General features: G+C 37.0%; 1 protein-coding gene across 2 annotated transcripts in view; it reads right to left on the bottom strand.

Moving 5' to 3' along the window:
- bahcc1b (BAH domain and coiled-coil containing 1b) overlaps positions 1-6,989 on the bottom strand; it is a 106,649-nt gene extending 99,660 nt beyond the window's left edge. The window contains exon 1 of one of the 2 annotated variants that reach the window (XM_077200466.1): positions 6,838-6,989. The gene's annotated coding sequence lies outside the window, so the exon portion shown is untranslated. Of the gene's footprint in view, positions 1-5,776; positions 6,092-6,837 lie in introns of those variants that run through there. The other variant, XM_077200464.1, reaches the window with a different exon arrangement.
- Between the last annotated feature and the right edge of the window lie 15,835 nt (positions 6,990-22,824).

Genomic DNA, 22,824 nt, shown 5'->3' with positions numbered 1-22,824 from the left:
TATAGCCTATTGATTATTTTAAATGATAGCCGGTGTGTCTCGTTGAGTATAATACAAATTAAACTGAACAAAAATAAAATGAGAAATTTAACATCAGCCAAACGTAAATAAACTCTTTATTTTTTAACCAATTTGTGAAAGTACAGTATCATTCAATGTAAAGCATATCACTGCACGCTAGGTTTAAGGAGTTAAGAAACAAATTGGACCCAGATCACATCAGGAGGGGAAATCACTTAAAGCCTAAACTACGGTGCAATGGCAAACAAAGAGTTAAAATCCTGGGCCTCGTCCTTAAAATTGCTTGATTGGTTGGCGTGTTGCCAGAGCGCTGTCAATCATAAAATGTAAACAAGGCTCTGATTGGCTGCTGTCCAGTCCGCACTGGGCTGCCTGAAAAAAGCAATTACTGGCCTTGCGGTTTCAAGGCGGCCCAGAGCTGGATGATGAAAGGAGATAAGGAGGGGCGGTTTCAAGGCCTCCCCTAGGCGAACCTCGTTGGCCCCAAAGCTAAAGGAGAGTCAAGAGTGACTTAATCAAAGGGAATGCGTTAAAAAGGGGGAAATTACATGTTGTATTAAATTTAAAGTATAGATTCTCGGATTAATATCGCTTAATTCAACAGCAACATGACGATTCTAATACATGGAATCTAAAAGACTAAAACACGAGAAGGCTGAAATGAAGGCAAAAGCGACCAAAACGAGCGTGCTTAGCTGCGTAGCCTACTCAGGATTTTTACGATGAAATTTTACAAAAAACTTAACATTGACTGCTACTTATAACTTTCAGGCGATATTTCATAACAGTAAGTAGCTATATAGCTCTAAACTAACCGTGAAATATAAATTAACAATTAAACGCTAAACCGAACTATTATATGCCGTTCTTTTTTCTCTCTCTTGCACAAATCCAATTCTGCAAAACCTTGGGTGAGTGAACTGGAAAATGATTATTAACAGAAATTATGACATTATTATTGTTGTTTGTATTAGCCCACAATGCATTATTATTCAAAAATACATATATTTTGTATATATATTTATCTTTCAATAAACTGAAAAAATAAATAAAAATGAAATATATATACTGTACTGTTTTGGCTTTGTTCTATGGTTTTTATACTCTTCAATTATTCCGTTCTTCATTACCTCTTTAAATTCAACCCATGAAACTTTCATCCAGCAAAACCTGCGTAGCACCATCACACAAACTATTAGGACAACTTCAGACAAGCCATCAGAAGAACTGTAATTTCATGAAAGTGTATACGTTTTTTGTTACAATCTTGTATCCATTTATAATAAATAAATAAATAAGGGGGAGGCGTCGACCACCATTAACTTATTGGATATAGAGAATATTACGTTTTTAATATTTGCTCAATATATTTGGGGGGAAAAGCATATGCATTTATAATGATTACCAATATATAGAGAACAGTTATAATGTGCTATATTACAAACCACATATGCTTCATATTTTATATATTTTACATATGGGTCTGCATGTAGTCTAGTTAAAATTTTAGATTAAAAAATGGGCTGATCATTAAGCCAAACAAAAAAAAAGAGAGAGAGAATATACTTACTTACTAAAAAAAGATTATTAGGCTACTGGAACATTTTCAATGAAACGATAAAACATTCCACGATGTGGTGGAATCAATTAATAATCAACAGTTCAATAAATCATTCCATTAATGTATAAATTGTTTATGATCCTGTAGGAGTGGGGCTTGTTGTAAAGGAAAGAGAAATAAGGTCAGTCCTGAAAGAAAAATGCCACGGTGAATCAGATTCAGCAGAAATTTTCGCCTCAGAAGTATGAAATCAAGTATGCAAACGACCCATAAGCACAGAAGCTCTTAATATAACAAAGTGCACAGTCATTGTGTTAACCAACTCTACAGTACGTGTTACAGAGTGTGTGTGCGATGCCCTACCACCGACCCTTCTCTCAAAAAAAAAATGCTGGAAAAAAGCAATAACATTGGGGCAATAAAGAATTCCGTTCTGCAATACACAAAAAGGTGCAGCGCTTTAAGCAGATATCGGCACTTAATTTATTTAGTGACAAGAAAGACCCTTTTATTGTTGGGTTTTATTGGCTCCTTTTCGTAACTTGAAAGGTGGGGGTGGGGTGCATTTTTAGTGGTGTACGGATAACACACACACACACACACACACACAAGCAGCCCATGCAAACACACGTTTACACACAAGCAAATGCACTCTCTTCCTTGCATACAGCCTCGTCTAAATACATATAGCCTACATTTATACCTGAACACAACCTCAGTGTATGTTTCTTTCTGTCACACACACACACACACACACACACAACAGACACCACACGATCTCCTCTCCCCACGCGCGCACTTACATACATTCTTACTTTTTTTTCTTTTCTTTTTTCTTTCACTCACTCACGCACGCACACACAAACAGACACACACTGTCCATGTGCCAGCGCGAGCTGCCCTACTGTGGGACGCGGGGATAATTAATGCGGAGTGACTGATTGCTCTCGAAACAGACCAGTCCTGCGAACGGCATTGTCCGTGATCAATGAAGCGTCTCTGATTGACACTTTCCCTCCATCTTCCAGCCACATTCAAACTACCGGAACGGGGCGTTTGTCACCAGCGTATAGGCCAAGGGTGCGCAGAGACGCAGTTATTGTCAGGCCTAAGTTGCACACCAGTTTTAGATAGTGCGAGATCCCCATGGTCTGCCTTTGGCAAAAGAATAAGACAGAGGATGCCTGAATACTAGAGCCCACTCTGATTCGAATGTAGGCTATAAACGATGCTTACATGCGCATACACGTCCATGTAGGTTAGGGGATTTTATGCGAGTCCGTCGGATGAATCATTGTGACAATGCACTCCATAACTGGTGACGAGGACGGAGCATGTTCAGTCAAGACATTCATTTCGCTCACCGGCCGGAGATCTGCTCGTAAAATAGCACGAGAAACACGATATTAAAACATCCGCTGTATTGAAAAAAAAGAAAAGGCCTAATTAATTATTGTGTTAACCTATAAGTTATTAATATTGTATCATTTAACTAACGTGAAGTGTTAAATTGTACGTTGGTTTTAAATGATACGGGAACATCAAATCATTTATTTCCTTAACAGAACTTGATAGAAAATTTGAGAGTGCATGCAGGCTTCTTAAACCTAGCTCTAAATTAGGTTGATAGCTTTGGTGACCTCTCCTCTCATTTTGATGATTTAAGTTAGGCTTCTGCATTTGATATCCAAGTGAGATATATTTGGAGCTACTTTTGAACATTTGCAACCATAAGAATTACAAAATTCTTGTGAAAGGACTTGGCCTCTGGTAAGTGTCAGGCATCAGGGACATGCACACATGGCTTGGACAAACGGTTTAGAAGGCCCAGTGCATTATACTGGTGTGTATCAGGACTTGTATTTAAAACGCTGACATTATAAATAACCATTTAAGGCGTAGGAATAATTTTGTTTAAATTTGTTTTTTGTGGTCCGTCGTCATTGATCGAAGCGTTATTTGTATCGATGACAAGAACTTTACAAGAACAGTGAGGTCTAAGGAAATCAGCGATGCAGAAACACGTAGTAGGCTACAGTTGATTTTACCAATCGCATATGAGGAAGTAATATTAGACAGACCTGACACCGAAGTCAAAACTCTACCTGAAACGATGAAGATACAAACTAAATCGCTAGAGGTTGTAAACCCAACCCTAACAAGCAAAGAATATTATGGGTTTAAGACAGTGCAGGCCGAGGGATAATTTTGGAATGATAAAAAACAACTGCCAATAAGGGTGAATACAGACTAGCTGTCCTTTATAAATTCCAGGGAACGGCGTTATCGATAGAAAAAGAGCATCTGTGTCCAATTAAGGGAAGTACTGCTTCACCCCCATAAATGGCACAAATACCTCATTACGACCTGTTTTATTGTAAATGCGAGAAGTCAAACTATAGAGAGGTAAATTAATCTAAAATAATAATAATAATAATAATAAAACACTTAGCCTACTCACGCCCGTAAAAAAAACTCAAGAAACTTTTCTCCCTATAGGACTTTAGAACAGAAGCACAAAACAACGCAGATGAAGGGAAAGTAAATACTTGCCGTTGATATGCACCAATTATTGACTGACCCATTTATAATGAACAAGAAACTGACGAATTACCCCCCATAGTGCTTCATTAATGACATTAATGTCTTATAAATACCCCAGTTTAAATTCTGTGATAATTCGTAAAATGTCTCCTTAAAGCTTATTTCCCAAATTTAACGTGACTAAAGAATATTAATCGGATGAATGGTCTAATTACTAGGAAATTAGTGAATAATATTAGCAATACCTAAGAGTAATCGTCGTATTGTAGTATACAGTTGTTCAAAATACGAGTTACAATAGTTGTATATATTCACATAAGAGAATGACTGCATGCGAGCTGTTATGTTGCTCATTACTGCCATAAATCTAAAACAAAGTAGTGCAACCTTAATTAAAAAGGCTACCTTATATAAAAATCTTGTGAGAGATGTAGTCACACAACGCAGTATAATAGTCTACTGTTTGCATTAGCGATAATGAGTCTGTATGTAAAGATTCAAATAAATCCTTAAAGGAATGGCTCAGCACATGCTTCAAAAAGGATTGTCAGTGGCCAACTCGAATTTGACACGAGACACGGTGCTGTTTTGATCCGAGTATAGCCTATGTAGTATATGCTTTTATCACAGCCTGGTGGTTGTCAGATCTTCATAGGTCCTCTCACAGGTATGTATTCAATGTTTTACACGTTATCAGTCGACGTAAGTGTCCCCCGGCCTGAAGGCCCTTTGATAGGCTACATGTCGATTTTTATGGGAACAAAAATGAGTCATTCCGAGTTTAATTTGATTGTATAAACAAATGTATAGCTAGTATTACATTTCACGAATGGCTCAATCCAAACAGACTGAAATAATATGAAATCATAGGCTACCATCAATACATGTTTCTTTTAACTGCTATACTGTTTTGACCCTATGACCTAGTAACCTTGGTGAGCAAAGCAATAATGCAAATTACTGAATTCGAATGAATGAATTACTTAAACCAGCCTAAACTACCATAGTGATGTAGTTAAACATTTAGCATGTGAAAGGAAACAATAAGTATAGAAGTTAAAATAAATTATATTTAATTTAATATAATTTATATCTATTCGAAATTTGATTTTTTTTGCGGGAAGTAAACTATTTGAGAGTCCAGCACAAACAATGAAAAAGTCAGAACAATCAAATATCCGGCCAAAAGGCCCTCTCCCATATTACACAGAACGGCGTGTCTTTTGTAGGCTACCCTAATAGTGATAAAATCTTACGAGATATAACACATACGTATCTTTTTAAAATCCCCATATCAAATGAAGGCTACAAGTAAATATATTGTTTAGGCATTAAAATACTGAATTCAAAGCCAGTTTTAGAAAAAGGATTGACTTCTCAAAAGCCTAGCCTATATAAAAGTCTTTTTACTGACCGCTAAATAATTCTTGATCGAATGGTGTATATCCGAGATGAAAGTGTATTTTAATGTCAAGAACAGCCTTGAAGTAAGCCATTAGCTTATTTATTCTGATAACCCATATACCTTCTGCATAAAGGACACACACAATTACGAGTAGCCTAAACATGTATAGCACGATCTTCTCAATACTTCTGCTAAAGTCCTTATGGCTGAAATAAATCACAATCAGATGAGTAGAAAACACCTACCTATAAAAATGGAAGTCCATCCAGACAGATTTTTTTTTTTTAATAAGAATTGACTATTTTGATTTATGCAAAATGCGCCCGTGATCTGGATTCAAATCTTTGATCAAGAAAAAGCCGTCTGAAGTGTCCCTTCCTCGCGCAAAGCTTGACAGCCTTTGAAAAAAATAGAGGCTTTTTAATTTATCATGACTAGCCTACTTAGTCATAGTCTAGTCCGGTAAAAACTATATTAAAGCCTAAATGGTATATAAAAGACACTTGATTGGTTTCTGGTTGTGTAAGATCTATCTGAAGGAACGGAGCAAATCCGTCCGAATAGAGTCAACTGCCTCCTCGAGCCTCTATAATCACAAATTTATGGCTGGATGACGCGTCCTCTTCTCCCACAATGGAGCTCAGTGACATTAAACAGAAAATTGATGGAGAGGCGAACGAAATTTAATCTGCTGTCATACCCAAACCATTGCATTTTTGCCTCAGTTAATTAGGGGAGAGGGCACGTGTCTCTTGAGCATACCCCAACTCCTTAACACACATTGAACTATTCTACTTTTTTGCATGTTTGCACCGAACGGGACCTTGGAAAAGATCAGGAGGAAAGCGGCCCCTTTCCTCTGCGTCGTATAGACATTGGATACTTAATCAGATCCTCTCCACCATATTGGACTTTCCACATGATCTGCAAAAAGAACCAAGACTTGCTATCTTACTCGAACTAAAGTAGCCAGTTTCGTGTGGTAACTTCAGGAAATTAAAATACTTCGCAGACGATTCGCGAGTCGATCGTGCCCACGCGTGCGAAATTAGCTATAAGACATCGAAGCAACTGTACAGAATGTGCAGAATATTGATACTTCAAACCGATTTTAACTTTTATTTTTCAATGTAGCCTACATACGCGTTTTGTAAAGGGTGCTGCAGCTGATACAATGCATTCGACAAATCCAATGTGTCCGAGAACAGATGTGAGTAGAGGAGCTAAGATCAGTATAGGCTACAAGAAACACCACAAACACACGTTCGCTTCAATATGTTGTTTACTTAAAGAACTACAGATTTACCTTGAGGAAACACGGGCAATCCATTACAAAATACATTTGTCCTGAAAGAAAAGCAATGCCCGATTCTTACAAACAAGTTATGTTTTTACATCCAAAACAGGCTATTTGCCTTGAAAGCGAGGCGTATTTCCCACTCATCCCCGGAGCAAGAATCTGCCCCCACCCCTACCTTTAAGGTCACCGCCCCGGGAATGATGACGTCTGAAAATTAACGCTTTCAGTCCCGTGAGCACTGATCGAGTGAGACCGTTTTAGAGACCGTTTTAGAAATGCAGTCAAGACTTTTAGCTTCACACAAATATATTGATATAGTGCAACTTGTCATGCACTTACAAGTTTAAAGGACCAACTTGCAAAGGGTGAATGCTGTACTGCTGAACAGGCGTGCAGTTTAAAGGTGCACTCAGAGCAAACAAAGTTTTACACAAAGAAACAAACACTTTTGAGAATATCATTAGGTGATAAATATCATTAAAGTGATGTTAGAAGCAGGCTGAGCCTCTTAAAATGTATTCAAAATGAACCTAACAGCAAAAGTGATAAAGTTAACTTCTCTTCTAATGTGCATAACAAGCATTGTCTATAGGCCTACAAAATAGGCTTTCATATAGGCTACAATAATCAATCACAGCAAGAATGTTTAAGAAGGCTGACAGGATAAAGACGGATCAAAGTGGATATACCAATAACATTATTTGCTTGCCGAAAAAGGCAAACGAGAGATTAAAATAAATTTGTAATTTGGGAGATTACTCTGTCAGACTATTATCAATGGGTATATAATCTACACTGAAACAATTGTAGGGGTTACTGTGAAACAATTTTTACAAAAAAACTACTAGTAAACTTCACAAATAATTACAAAGAAACAGCAAGCAGCATTGAATTAAATGTAAAAAAATTAAATTTGAAAGACTAAAAAAACAGTACTCTCTAGTAAAACGTACTGCAATGATATTTATTTTAAAAAGTAAGTGTACATATATGAGCTGTAACTGCATAAAAAAAATCAAACCTGATGCTTTTATTGGTTTAATGAATATTGATTTAATTATTAACCTCCCCAAAAATTCCCTCACCGATTGCCAATGTTTATAAATACCCAAAGATGTTACAACTTGCTCATGAGAGTTCGTGGAAGTGCAGAAATGTGCTGAATGCAATAGTTTTACTCATTACAGTTGTCATATTATATTGATCAGAGATGGACATTCCATGAGCAGGCCTACCCCAAATGACAAACAAATCAGAGACAGATCTGCTAGCATATACTGTACACCTGCACACTTATAATTAGCAGTCAAGGGTGTCTAAGTGTATTTAAAAAGTCTAAGCTGGGGAACAGACACCACGACACATCTGCATTTACTGTGTATACATGGTTTATGTGTTTAAGAATACATTTTCAAAAGGGATCAATTAAGGGAGAAGAAGAAAAGTCAGATACTTTTTCATGGACACAACCTTAACCCCAAATTACCCTGCTGTACCGTTAAAAACAATGTCATTGGTATGACTGCAATGGCAGAAATTATAAACATCATCTGCTTGTGTGGTGAATATTCTTAATGACTGTGTGTTTTGGGCACTTCCTTGTTTGTTGCATAAACATATGTGAATGGAAAGTGTTTGAAGGAGAGAAGCATGGAATAATTAACACTATTTTCTGCACTAAGCAAGCTTCGGGGCAGCTAACAGAAGATTAAAGTGATGGAGCTAAACCTCTCCATATTCATGAAAGCATGAATGATGGTATCCTACTACTACAAACTCCTAACCTTTCTCTTGTATGAATGCGTTAATTAAAATTACAGTGAAACTAAACTTAAGATCCATGCTCCTTATTTGTGCATGGAGATAGTCCTGCAGAATATAAGTGTCAGAGATGCAAATATGTGACTGATTCGTTCCATTTATTTCAATTGGAATGTAATCTAATCAGTCCCTCTGTACAAAGTCTTTTCTTGCCCTGCTCTTGTAAATTGCATATTAGAGAAACAAAATGTATAAATCTATTTTAAAAATGTCATTTAATATAGTAATTTTCATAGGAGAAGAAATCCTCAATGGCCTTTCAATCATCATTCAGCCCCTCCAGAACAGCACTGAGATGATGAGATTAACAGATTAATCAGAATGGTGGATTCAATAAAATACAGGCAAATATCATGAGATGACAAAATATTTTAAAAAAACAGGACATGGACTTATGGCAAATTTAATTTAAAGTAGATATGGTCACTAACTTAAAAACAAGAAAAGAAAAAGAAAATCACTACCAGCTAAAGAATTTGGAAAATCAGTAAAATCTGTCCTGGCTTTAAGAGCTTGAAAAATTGCACCAAAGAAAAAAAAAAGTCTTCTGTTTATAAGTACTATATCTACAGACATACTTTTCTTCCTTGGGCCTGCAAGTTTGCCTGTGGACAGACCTATCTGTCCTACATGTTAAGGGCGTGTTTCTATCCCCACTGGAGAAATCACAGTAAACCTGTCTGTGCTTAGTCCACTGTGATAACAGCTGTAATATGTTAGAAAAATAAGACTCTAAATTCCTCCATGAAGCTGCTGACAATCCAATAAATGGAAAACTTCTAAAAGATCCTTGATTTCAAAAACATTTTAGATTGTTTGATAGTAGGCTAAAGGCATTAAATGGACAAAGGATCAGGAACTTCCATGTAATTAACCATTGAAAGCAACTCATAGGCCACATAGCTACAGAAGTGAGAGTCGCGTATAGACTACATTGCCTAAGTGAATCACTTCAATTATCATCCCGTTTTTGAATGGAATTCAGGAGTCACTTCTGAAACAGCATATCGATGATTGACAGGCCTACTCATTTAGTGTTAACAATAGCAACATTTCGACTTCTCACAGGCATAAAATACAAGTGGTGGAGATGTTTACGATCATAGTAATATTAACGATAGACATAATCTGTCGCTCTCGCGCGCAGTTTAAAGACATGCAGACCTACCCCAGACAGGATTGGTTTGGGGAACTAGACAGGATTGGTGTGGGGAACTAGTGGAGAGCAACAGAATCAACATTTGTTAATGGGTAAAGACAAGTACTATTTCCTTGCACCGTAACCCAAGCTGTCAGGGTCCAAAAATAGAGTGACATCACTGAATCAATTTGGTCAAATACCCGACCCGGGGGTTTCTGGGATGCACGGAACGATTCAGTATGCCTATGCGGACATTCTATAGCTTAATGTTGTTGTCAATACAGTGAATTTTCTAGAGTAAATTTTTAGAATGCAGAGTAGAAATATATAGTTATGGAGTGTGCATGTGGCCAATAGGTGACAGAAAAGTGCTCCAAGAGAAAAGCACATTGCAATGGGCATATAATGTACAAACCTTTATATTTCAAAAACAAACTACAGTACAAAACATTACACTGAATGACTCCAGTAAACAACATACGTTTAGAAAATGAGTAATATCAGGTGTGTTAATTCCCTGATCTTTATTATGTATTATGAATGAGAAAATAAAGAGAAATATTCAGTGCTAAAGAGAACGACAAACAGAGACATCCCTTAAAAAGACTGAGGCATTCAATTTCTTCTTTTTTCAGGTTTTTCAAATAAGCTCTTTATTGCAGCTGTTAAATACAGCAGCTGGGAGAAAAATACAAGGACAGTATTGTGACCCTCCCTTTGTATCTGACGCATTAGCTTTTTGCCCTGGATGTTAAAGAAGTTCCCTCACTACATCTGTAGCGCCATCACGTGGCAGGGCAAGCATCTTCTGTGACCCCTGAAGCCATGGTTGTTGTTGGGAAGAAGAAAGACAGTTTGTGAGGGCATCAGAACCCAGCTGCAGGGTTGAGGAGAGTGCCACAGTCATCAAGTGATGGAACTGCCCACCCAACAATGAACCATCTCTTTTCCTCCCTCTCCCCACTGTCCCTCGTTCCTTTCTTTCTCGCATTCTGCTGCCTTTTATCAGGCTCTATCTCCAGGCCTTGGGCATCGCTTTCTTTTTAGAGACATTCAGAGAGAACGAGACGACTCTGTGTTCACCCTCTGATACACACCAAGGTCCCAAGACTACTGCTGATCTGATTTTATGAGAAGAATGAACAACCGACTCCATCGGCCACAAAATGGAACAGATTTAAGGAAGAGAATGTGAGAAGCAGAAAGTGAGGAAAAAATAAGCAAAATGGTGAAGGGGAGGATGAAATGAGTTTGTGGGCCTAGAATTCCTGATCTGTTTGTTGACTTTTACATCACATTCATGCCTCTAATTACATTAATTATTCAATTATTTTGCAAACACTTCCTAAAAGATTTTTACAATACAGATTGTTTCAAAGCAGATTTACAGAGATAACAGGAAAATAATGCTAAAAAAGTTTGTTTCCAGAAGAAAATATAGTGTCACAGACCAGCTAAAATAAGTTCAGTGATGTTTCATTTTTGTTTTAAAAAGTTATTAATTTAGTTCATTTATATATAGCCGCTCTGGGGTAGACAACGATGTCGTCGACCAGCTCAGTTCAGTATAATAGTGTCAATGCAGGCAGATCAATATTATAGTTGAATATTAAATTAAATGTTAAATTTAATATAATTTAAACTAAGCAATGCAAGCCAATGGCAACAAAGGTTGAAAAAGGCGAACGTTTAAAAGAACGAAAATTCTGTCATAATTTACTCGATGTGTTGTTTCAAAAAAGGTCATACAGATTTGGAACGACATGAGGGTGAACCAATAGCCTAATTATACTGAATTAAATATGTTTTTGGTGAACTGCCCCTTTAAGTGTGCATATTTGCTTATTATGTATCATTTTTAAGGAATAGTTCACACACAAAAGTCTGTCATCATTTACTCACTCTCATGTTGTTCCAAACCTGTATGAGTTTCTTTCTTCTGCTGAACGCAAAAGACGATATATTGAAGAATGATAGCCACTGACTTCCACTGTATTTTTTTCCTACTATGGAAGTCAATGGCTTCTGTCAACTTTCTGGTTACCAACATTCTTCAAAATATCTTCTTTTGTCTTCAACAGAAGAAAGAAACTCATACAGGTTTGGAACAACATGAGAGTGAGTAAATGATGACACAAATTTCATTTTTGGGTGAACAATCCCTTTAACACCAAAATTAGTTTCACATGCATTGAAGAATATGGCTTATTAACAAAATTAGGTCTCATGTGACGCATAATATTATGTACTGATAATGGTTGATGTTGTATCCTCTGCAACAGGTGGCCTCTTCTGTATAGATCAGTTCCAAATCCTGTTGGCTCTTTTATCACCGGACAGCAAGAACACGAGTGATATTTCATAGGGAAGGCTTAAAGGGTGCCCAGACATTGAGTTTTACAAGCTACATGAGCAAACGCCCCCCTTGGCAAAAGGCAATAGTGCTGTTATACACATATTCTTGAGCGCACACACACACACACTCAATCACACACACACTTTGTATCCTGACAATGTTAGCTGGAAATAAAATTTTAGTACCCCTGGTAATGTGCAAGTCGTGCTGAAGACCAGGACAAAACTGAACACACACACACACACACACACGCGTATTGATGCACACACATCTTCAGATTACATTTTCATTTCCCCTTTATATTTGTTACAGTAGCCTACTATCAATAAATGCTCAACCCTGGTGCAACAAGTTTCAGCATGTATGAACCATTGCAATCAAAAACATTACAAGATACAAAACACAAACAGAGGAAAGGGGATTAGTAAATTAACAACATGAATTGGTCTGGTAAATTGTACCAATAAAAGTCAAACAATAATTTACAAATAAGGTTTATGCATTTTTAGAACAAGTCTCTAAAAACCCACTGCATTCAAAAACAGATCTACTGTCTGATCCTAAAACTTCAAATCAAATCCAAAATGCCTCTCCATTCCCCTCTCTGCACGCGCTGCTGTGTTCTTTATTGCTTTTAAATGGGGCTCCTTACAGACAACAACAGGGGGTCTGCAGCTAGCTCAGGGGTAAATGACAGCCATGTTATGTTTATCAGAGTTAACGTTGGAGATTGCTTCCAAAATTCCAAACATCATTGACTACTTATTGCACTTCAATGCTGACATGCAGAACTCTCTTAAAAACAGCAGCAAAATAAATCTATAAATGAACGTAGCATGACTTTGGAAAAAGAAAGAACTGCTGTAGATAGATAGATAGATAGATAGATAGATAGATAGATAGATAGATAGATAGATAGATAGATAGATAGATAGATAGACTGGTCCAGCTGATTAATAAACCAGTGTAAGGAATACTGTCAGTTGAACTGGTAGTAATCCGCACATTTAGGGGGGTGTACCAAATGTGCTCAAATGATCAATTGTCATGTAGCTGGTGACAGACGGACTATGAGAAAGGCAGATCAACCCGAAAGTCGAGTAATCACCCCTCTACGGAGTTATCCATTAATTCAGGGTTAAAGTCTATTTGCATTTAGACAAAGAGAGATCGTCCATCCATCACCGAGTCGAGGGTAAAAAGGAGGGGTAAAATAGTTCTCTTGCAAATAAATCTGTTGCCCTCCGGGGTGCGTTTACATAGGTGTGAACTGCGACTGTTGGAAAGGCGAGAGTAATTCATTTGAAATGCGAAACCCCAACTCACAATACTTTCCAAATAGCCACCCCTCGACTTTTTTGGTAACACTGTAATTCTCCAGGCCTTTACATTATACAACGTATAGGCTACTTTACAATGTTTAATAGATAAGTGCACATAAAACATAGTAAGAAACCCGATTTAAATGAAAATTTCACACACGAACGCTAGCACGCACACACAGACAGACCACATAGGCATATCACGATATAGACTGCAATCTCCATGCACTGATCTGTTGATGACTTCACCATCACTTAAATTATTCTAAGGCATTTTTCTGATATCCTCATAGATTCCCTTTTGTTTTTGAAAATCAATAGTCTTAGCTTTCCAAAAAAGTAGCCAAGCAGAACATCTGACCAGGGCATTAACCACCATCATGAGCTCTGCGATTGAAAGAGCTCATGTTTTAAGGTGGACACGTTCAGCTCCAACACACTCAGTTTTCTTTTAAACAAAAATAGGCTCTTGCGCTGAATTTAAATTCTGCTATATTTCAATCGGTTCTCATTGGGATCACTCTATATCCCGTATGATTGCCCTGATCTATTTGTGGACATAACTGGATCCCATTTATTTCCAAATTATGTTATGTTATCTATAAACGACCCATACTATTCCCTGTATTTCAAAACAACTTCTCCAACATTGTGTTTTATGAGGTCTAAATACAATTCTGGCACGACCGGAATGCACATTTAACGTGCCAGTTGTTTGTGTCTATCGAGTCTACGGATCCCCCTTAAATATGGGCTACGTTTGGTGGGAATTCCTTTTTGCGCGGCTGGCCAAGGGCTCCCTCCCGTAGATCCAGCGGGTTTCCCCTCCCCCTATCCACCTCAGTGGCTGGGTTGGGGAGGGGAGATCCCCTTGCACGACTCCTCTCCAATCCTGCAACCTAAAGACGCCTGTGATTTTGCGTTAAGAAGAATGGCGCGCCTCCGGTGCTTCAAACCCTGTTGTGGAAACGGACGACGATGCACCTACAACGGAAGACGTTTTTTTTGTATACGTCTAGATCGTTGTTGTGGAATACAACAGTAAGGAAGATTGCAGAGCGGACTGTATCGTCTGGAGCAGAGGGAGGGTTAGATAGCTTATTTCACAGTCTTCTCCGAGAGCTGTTTCGTAGTCCTTAAAAAGGCAATGAATGGCACCGCGAGCATGAATGTTCTTCTCCGCGTAACGCTCTCATGTTGTCATGGATGTCGACTATTTGTAAATGTTTCCAAATAGCACTACGAGATCAGCACGCTTTGCAGCATTGCGCGTCATAATGACTAACAAGACACTGGATAATTTGGCGCGAGTTTCGAAAGTCGCGCTTGCTTGTTTTCTTCTAGCCTACTTGTATTTCGGATTTTAGTCGTACGCTAGTGTAATGGTAAAGATAATGGCGATAATCAACAATATTTGGAAAAAAGGAAAGAGATTTTGTGTGGTTAAACAAATTCGTCGTTTTCACATCAAGGATGTTTTATATGCATGGGATGTCTCGGAGGTCACATTGCCATTAAGGTGGGATATAGCGATTTATTTATTTAGCCAATACATCATAGGCCTAGCCTAAATAGTATTACAGGCTGTTTTCAAAAGGACATATATGAATAATTCATTGGGTATCCACATATTTCTTAGAGGAGAATTGTTTGGTTCATACACTTACACTTTTTTTAAAACTTCGCAATTTATAGCAAGACTAACGATTTTTTTTCCATAGTAATCTTTAGTAGCCTATAAAGTCTATAGGCATATTAAAACATGTTGTATATGAACAAACCGAATTGTTCTGAAATAACGAATAGGCTAAACACCTTGTGCTATATATTTTAAATCCACGCATACAATTGCGAGTCTGATTCAGGAACCGAAAAAAGACTAATGGTTATTTATTACCCTAAGTTCTGCTTTCTTTTTTATATTGCGCATGATTTGCATTTTTTATTGTATTTTAATTACTTATTTTTTTACATTTGCACAGCATGTTTTCAGATACAAAATATTGTCATCAGATGTGTATTGTTTATTAGTGTGAAAAATACGAGTAAATACAATTTTCCTGTAATGTATTTTATTTCGACTTATCTATCAATTTAAAAATTGAGTCATATTTTGTTGCGTGTCCATTAAAAATCCCTATACAGAAACACGATGTTTTTTTACGTGTTCTTTAAACAAATCTCTCTTTAAGATCTGTCGTCTGATTTTTATAACGTTATAAATAAAGAGTTGCCAACTGCCTAAAACTAAAAAGCTTTTTGTGTGTTTTGTATCGCCATAATTTAACACATTTGTGTGTGTGTGTGTTTTTATCAACATGCACAAAAGCAAATCCAATTCAGCATTGCCGTATAGGCCTCAGATAACTCATAAAGCATATTGCCCCAAATCTAAAGCAAACTACAACCTTATTTTATTTTACGACCTTATCTACTATTTTCTATTTTTCTACATATTTAGCCTATATGCAAGCAATTTTTTTTAACCACGTTTGTTTTATTTATTTTACTCACTTTTTTTTTTAATTGTACATGGCTATACTTTTTATACCTATACTATTAGGCTATATATATGTTTTTGAATTTGTGCTGGCATGTTGACTTTTGCGTATGTGGGATTGCTAATATTTTATGTATTTGCTTGTTTGTAGCCTATTTATGTTTTGTAATTTTGAGATTAACCGTTAGATTATCGATAAACTGGCATTCTTGTGAAGGATAAAAACAGCATAACCAGTTTACCTAGTTCACCTACTTATCAATAAAACGAATTCAAAAACACAGAAAGAATGTTAAATTTTCCTCGTTTTTTCTCTCTTTCTGTAGGCCTATAACAATAGACGGAGCCCCGCAGCGAATAGTGACGAGTTTTTGAAGTTAATTCAAACTGACTTGAGCAGAAGGGTTTTTTTATGAATACGATGACGGAGTTAGGCTAGTAGCAGTATATTCTTAGCGGAAAACACTAAATTTATAATAAATCAAGACAGTCAATTTACGCATTTTTGTGGCAAGGCCCTATTATGGTTAATGGAACATTGTGATTTGCAATTACTCAATCTTTCTAAAAATGTTCACGCCAGACCAACAGCCTGCCTATGACCCAAAGGCTTACTCCGACGACGGCCAGTAGAGGATGAAGGCCAAATAACCAGTTTTTCCTCGATTCTTTTTACAAGACCAAAGACACATCTGTGTTTTGTAGATTTTCCAGATTGACGTGGGTACTTGATGTATAAAACATTCATTAATTTATGCAGGCTGCTGGCCAGAAGGGCCTCTCATATAGTTCGTGTTATCAGTCTTTTCACTTCACTGACAATACATCTCGCTGCCAACTGTATTTGGGATATGTATTTACAGTGTAAAGTTAAACCATAAACAAAAGCTATTGGGGGTTATTTCATATTCTTATCGAATGATGTTTTAAATAAATTCAAAAGAGGTGATTTTATAAGAAAATCTGAAAGCTATGCATAGACTCAGGCCATTTTACAATTAGGCATAGCCTACCAATAAGTAAATTTTTATTTATTTGTTTGCTTGTACACTGTTAACACGCAAGATAGCCAACACATTCATAGCAGAGGAGTTAATGTGTGACATTTTATATGGTCATATAATAGCTTTATGTGTTATTATGTAAACTTAGAGTAGCCTAATAGTTTACCAACGCTTAAGGCAAAGCAATATGAATATTAATGCAATTATGTATATATATATATATATATATATATATATATATATATATATATATATATATATATATATATATATATATATATATATATAGTTTTGTTTATTATGTCCGTTTTAAAAAAAAACGGGGAAATATAAGGCCAGAGATTAGGCTAGTTCACGAAATTTTTAAAATACGATTATAGGCCCATCCAGAATTATGAACATTATGATCAGCTGACACAGTCAAGACAGAAAAACTGTTGTTCGTATGGTTTAAGAATAGCATTGGTGACTATTTATAATAACCTTTAATTAACAGAATTAGCTAATATTATTGTAGGCTATATGTAAAGCTCATATAATTTGTGATAGGCCTACATCCAGGGAACAAATGCCGTAAACCCTTGATTTACATATTTTAATAAACATTGTAAATTTAATGTACACGACTTACTGATCTTGTGTTAGTTAATATTAGTAAAAGTTATTTGACCGTGTTACCAATAGTCTACATTCAGTGGGCCGACCGACCTGTATGAAGACAGAAGGTGCATCATCGTAAGCTCAATGTAAAACTCTTTAGTGTCGCAGGCAGGAGACTCTCTCGCCCCCCTGAGGCAGCCTCATACCCTTTGTGTCTGAGAACTAAACTATCACTTCAGAACGCCTTCTAAAATTCATTATGGATTTATAAGAAATTTTGGAGGCCAACTGAAGACAAAGAGCTTGCAGCCATAAAAGTAGAGTCAAAACTTGAAAATCGTCAAACACAATTTCATTAAGCAAATGTTTATTTGAAAAGTTCGAAAATAGTGACGTGTGGATGGAACATTCTAAGTTGTTAAAAAATAATTCCTTAAATCATTTTTAGTTATATTCAGAAAGTTTTCAAGATATTCCACATGTAGGCTAAATCTAGCTAAGTATTACTACAATTTATATATTAATAATAGCCTATCACATGCGTAAATAATTATATATTTATTTATATTTTAATATTTATTTTTATTAATAACACCCACAGTCATCGCACAGTAATAGGCCTACCAGATTTTTGTTGAAGGCCTATTTTTTATAATATGAATGCATCTTTCTTTATTTTTTCCACAGATAAACTTGCTCTTAAAGTTACAATTTAAACTCAATGCTTTAGGTACGCTAGCTGAACATTATTAAACGTTTAGAACACTAGAACTCAGCGGCTATGAGTCGACCCAATCCTGCGCTGTAAAACACAGGAGAGCCCGTTAAACACAAGTCCAAAGCCGCCGTGCTCATTTAACCAGCTATTAAAGTAAATCCAAATACCTTTCTGATCCTTTCTGGAAACGAGCTTCTTTCCTTTGATTATTTTAGTTATGGATTTTAAACATTTTTGGAGCAACGTGACTTAATTCTACCTGCCATAAAAACAAACGTCATTTGAAGGCGTTTTTTTTTTTTTTACAATTAGGGCGTGATTTCAGATTAAATTGCTAATACAGACAATGGCAAACAGATGTTAAAAACATTATAAAATTTACTCAAGCATGTTCTTTAGGTAATGAAATAAGTCAAACAAGAAGCATGTCTGTTTTTACACTTTTTTCCCTCACAAATATAATATGTGGTTTTGTATGACCCTGGATTTTTCCTGCATGTTCCAGTTTTATTTATTTATTTTTAAGTTACACTGTATCAGTACCGAAACAGTTTTATAACTTTGCCAATGCGTTTTCTCTCGTGTGTGTGTGTGTGTGTGTGTGTTTTCTCTCTTTGGTATTCAGTTTCCTGTGGTTGTGTGAGCTCTGCGTGTAATGACCAATGAGGATGTGAAAAGACTAACTGCAGATTCTGATGCAGTGGCCATGATGAATGTCCATTCCATACTTTTATTATTTCACTGTATTGATACAGTAACTATTGACTGATGATCAGAAATTGATCTGGGGAGTATTTCATGCAATGTTACATTCTTGCTTTCTTTTCTGTTTCTCATTCCCTTGTGTGTTTTTTTAAGACCCCTGCTTTTAATCCCTTTACAAATGTTTTGACAGCAATAAAAATATTCACGAAAGATTGGTGTTGAAGAGTGTTGCTGATCGGAAAATATATCTGAGAATACTGTATTTAGAAGTACTAGACATTTTTGTTTTATATAAGATCAGACGTATTCTGGCTATCCATGACAATTTTGATTTGGACTATCATATACTTTGTTCGTACCGAAACTATCGTCCGCTCCTGTCAGGCTTATCATTTCACCAAAAAAAAATTGCTAGGGTCAAATCTTTTCTCCATCCTGACAGGTGTCCTGGGTAATGACTGTGCTTCTAGGTGTTATATTTTGTTGTTGTAATTTTTTTTTTTTTGGCTGAAGTCTGCCCTGTGCTGAATCCCCACTGAAAACACCCCACAGGATTGTAAGGTACCAAACATATCCGAAGACTCAATGGCCTTTCTCTGCTCTTTGGTCTATAAGGCCCATGGCTATGACTGACAGACAGTGATGACAATAGAGATCTCTCTTTCTTTCTGTCTCTCACTCTCTTAGTCTCTAACTCTCGCTTTCTTTCTCTCTTTCTGCCTCTCTGAGTGAGGAATGAGTGTTGAATAGGAGGTGCAGGGGGTCTTGGAGCGAAGGATGGGTGGGGGTAGGGTGGAGCTGGATTGGTGCTTATTTAATTGGCTGTCAGACCTCCTGGAGTTTCAGCATTTCCACAAAATGGGATGAGCCTCCCTCTCCACCCACACCCCCCCACAACACACACATACACACCCCTGACATCTTTTCAAACTAATGTAATTATGATTCCTGGGGATGTATTACGATACATTGACTCAACATGCATGCACAGAACAGAGAGCAGCACAGCAGAGAATAAAAGCAAACCAGAGTTTAAACCTCTCCACTTAAACTGATATGACTTTTATGGTAAATGACAATAAAAAAAAAATGTTATCCAAAGAATCCCCATGAAGTCTCAGTGGATGATTCCTGTGGGAAGACAGCCATCATCTCTGTGTCACAGAATCTTAACTTGAAATCATTTTCTTTCTGACTCCCTAAAAATATGGATTGGTCTATGTGTGTTACTAAAAAAGTGGGAGATACAATGTCCATCAGTCTCATAATAAAATAATTATTATAAATTTTTACCTCTCATTTATTAATACCTTTTAGAATGTTTGTTTTATATATTTTGCATACAGTATTTAATTTCCCAACATCTGAGATAAAATTTTTAATGTAAAATAAAATTCATAAAACTTTTCAAATAGTTAATTGTAGCCTATGAAAACATAACCTTCTGAAACTTTACGAACCAAAACCCTCCTAACCAGACCAAAAAAGAACAGCAATTAAAAAAAATGACTTGTTCTTGACTCTTTAACTTCAAAAACACAAATTCATTAACAAAAACACCGCCCACTTTTACACGTCAATTACGCTTGTTTTGTGTTCAGAAACTTGGCCTGATAAGTCTATATGGCCACGTTCATACAGCAGCAGAATACGGTTGTCAGTCATATATTAGAGTGAATAATTCTTGCTAAGCGGCATTCTAAAAATGAATTCACAGGCTTCACAACTGCATTTTCGGTAAATATGCTTTGTGAACGAAATCAAGTGGGCTGCGTTTCTCAAAAGCATCTTGAGCTAAGTTGATCGTAGAGACCCTTAGTGCCAATTATTTATCTTTCACATCATACAGTATCTTGCACTGCACACACGTGTATTTTAATGTGTGGTTTCAGTAACTTGCAAAGACTGAGATGTGAGATAGGCCTGTCTTGTTCTACCATCAGTTTCTTCGACATCAGTTTTGTGTGTCTGCACGCAATTCTCGACTCAGAGAAAAAAAAAGGCAATTTACCGTAATTCTGTAAAAAATGACTGAAAAAAATACATAGATTTTTTTACATAGGCTATAGCCTATTCACACACACATTTAACATGCATTACTGTGGTACATCTGCTTCATTTAAGAAAAGAAAAAAATGCTTTTATGCAGTGATTGTGTAGGCCTACTGCTTTTAATTATTACAGCCTCTTAGTGAGGTTCAAGGGACAGAATTACAGTTCAGTGAGATGATTATTGTTTTACAGCGAAAGTTGCGGCAGCGTGTGGTGTGTTTAGGCTGAGAAATAGTGTTATTGCTGATGACAAGATGTACTGCACTACTAAAAAAAATTCTAATGACAAAATGCATCATCTCAAGACTTCTTTCTACTCTGCAACAAAAGCGGTGCAGCGTTTATCATAATGGGCCTTACATTTCCAAAAATGAACTGTATTTACACAGTAAGATGTAGTTTTGGAAGCACATAAGGCAGCAACTGCCTTCTCCAGGTCCTCTTTCTAACAAGGCTCAGATGCTTCCAATAAAGGGCTGAAAAACTCCTGCCTGTAAACCGTTGTGACATATAAGGCGGACAGGTGTGTCTTGCCTGTTGGGAGAAAGGATTTCTGGGAGAAGAATGGGGTCCTCTGAAGGGGGAGAGAGCGGCACAGCGGAGTCCGGCCGAGGTTGAGGTTCTGCTCGATTGTCGTTTCCGTAGCAGAGCAGCTCATACATCATTTTCACGTCTTGGGTTTACTTTACCAATCACTGCGAAAGCTGAGGGCACGATGTGGCTGATACGATTAATGGACGGAGGGCAAGAGGTGGCGCGCATGTGTGTTATGTTGAGGTACCTGTATGTGTGTGTGTGTGTGTGTGTGAGTGGATCACCGGCAGGGATAGGGATAACCAAACCAGATGTTGAGTCAGAGGAAAAGAGGGGTTGAGGAAGGTCATGTGTGCTGTCTTCCTCGTGTCCTTTGAGCCTTAAGTCCCGTCTCAGCTTCTCAGAACTGCACAGGCCTGGCGTGTGGAGGACTCCAACGGACACAGCTGTGTGTGTGGTGTGTCCAGGTTTCCTTGACTGTGAATGCTTTACAGGGGAGAGAGAAAACAAGGAATAAGGCAGTGTATGTGTGTTTAAAGATGTGCGCGTCAATCTCATGGCAGACCTGTCAGGGGGAGTAACCTATGACTGATGAGATCTGAAAGGGTAAGTTTCAGTAAGAGAGATGTTCAAGGGGAGGCCACGAGGGAATTGTATAATGAGTCGAACGGGTCCCTCTTCTTAAAATTCACAGTCACATTACTATAAAGCCCACTTCTATGAAGCAAGAGAGAAATAAAAATTGCAATTCTGGCTTAAATTACGTGTTAAATGATGTGTTCATGTTATGCAAGGAAATATGAGCAAACGTCTCATAAAATACATGATTCTCATGTTCACAATTCCATTATTAGAAATATTCCCGAGTCAAAAAGGACATTCAAAGAGAAAAATGTTAAGAGGGGCTTGATTTTATTAATCAGGAACTGATTGGATATGTTATTTATAAAATTTTGATGAGATTTATAGATGGGCAATATCTTGCAATCTATCCTTCCCCCCAATTTGGCTTCTGCCAAGTATTGAATACATGGCAGACACTTTGACGACTCCACCTACTGGTGTAAAAGCACAGTGCAGGCTAAAAAAACACTGGACCACAGTAAGATGGATTGGTTTGTGTCCTATTTACCTGTTTAGAGTGAATAAGGAGCTAAAATAATAAGATCAATAATGTAACATGTAGCCTGTAAAATCGTGAAATAAAGTCAAATACAATGCTGATGTATTAGTTGGAATT

Source organism: Siphateles boraxobius, unplaced genomic scaffold (assembly GCF_051911475.1).
Source record: "Siphateles boraxobius isolate OS27281-9 unplaced genomic scaffold, OSU_SipBor_1 46, whole genome shotgun sequence".
NCBI classification, from domain to species: Eukaryota; Metazoa; Chordata; class Actinopteri; order Cypriniformes; family Leuciscidae; genus Siphateles; species Siphateles boraxobius.
The sequence above is the reverse complement of the archived record's forward strand: the minus strand, read 5'-3'. Positions and strand labels throughout refer to the sequence as shown.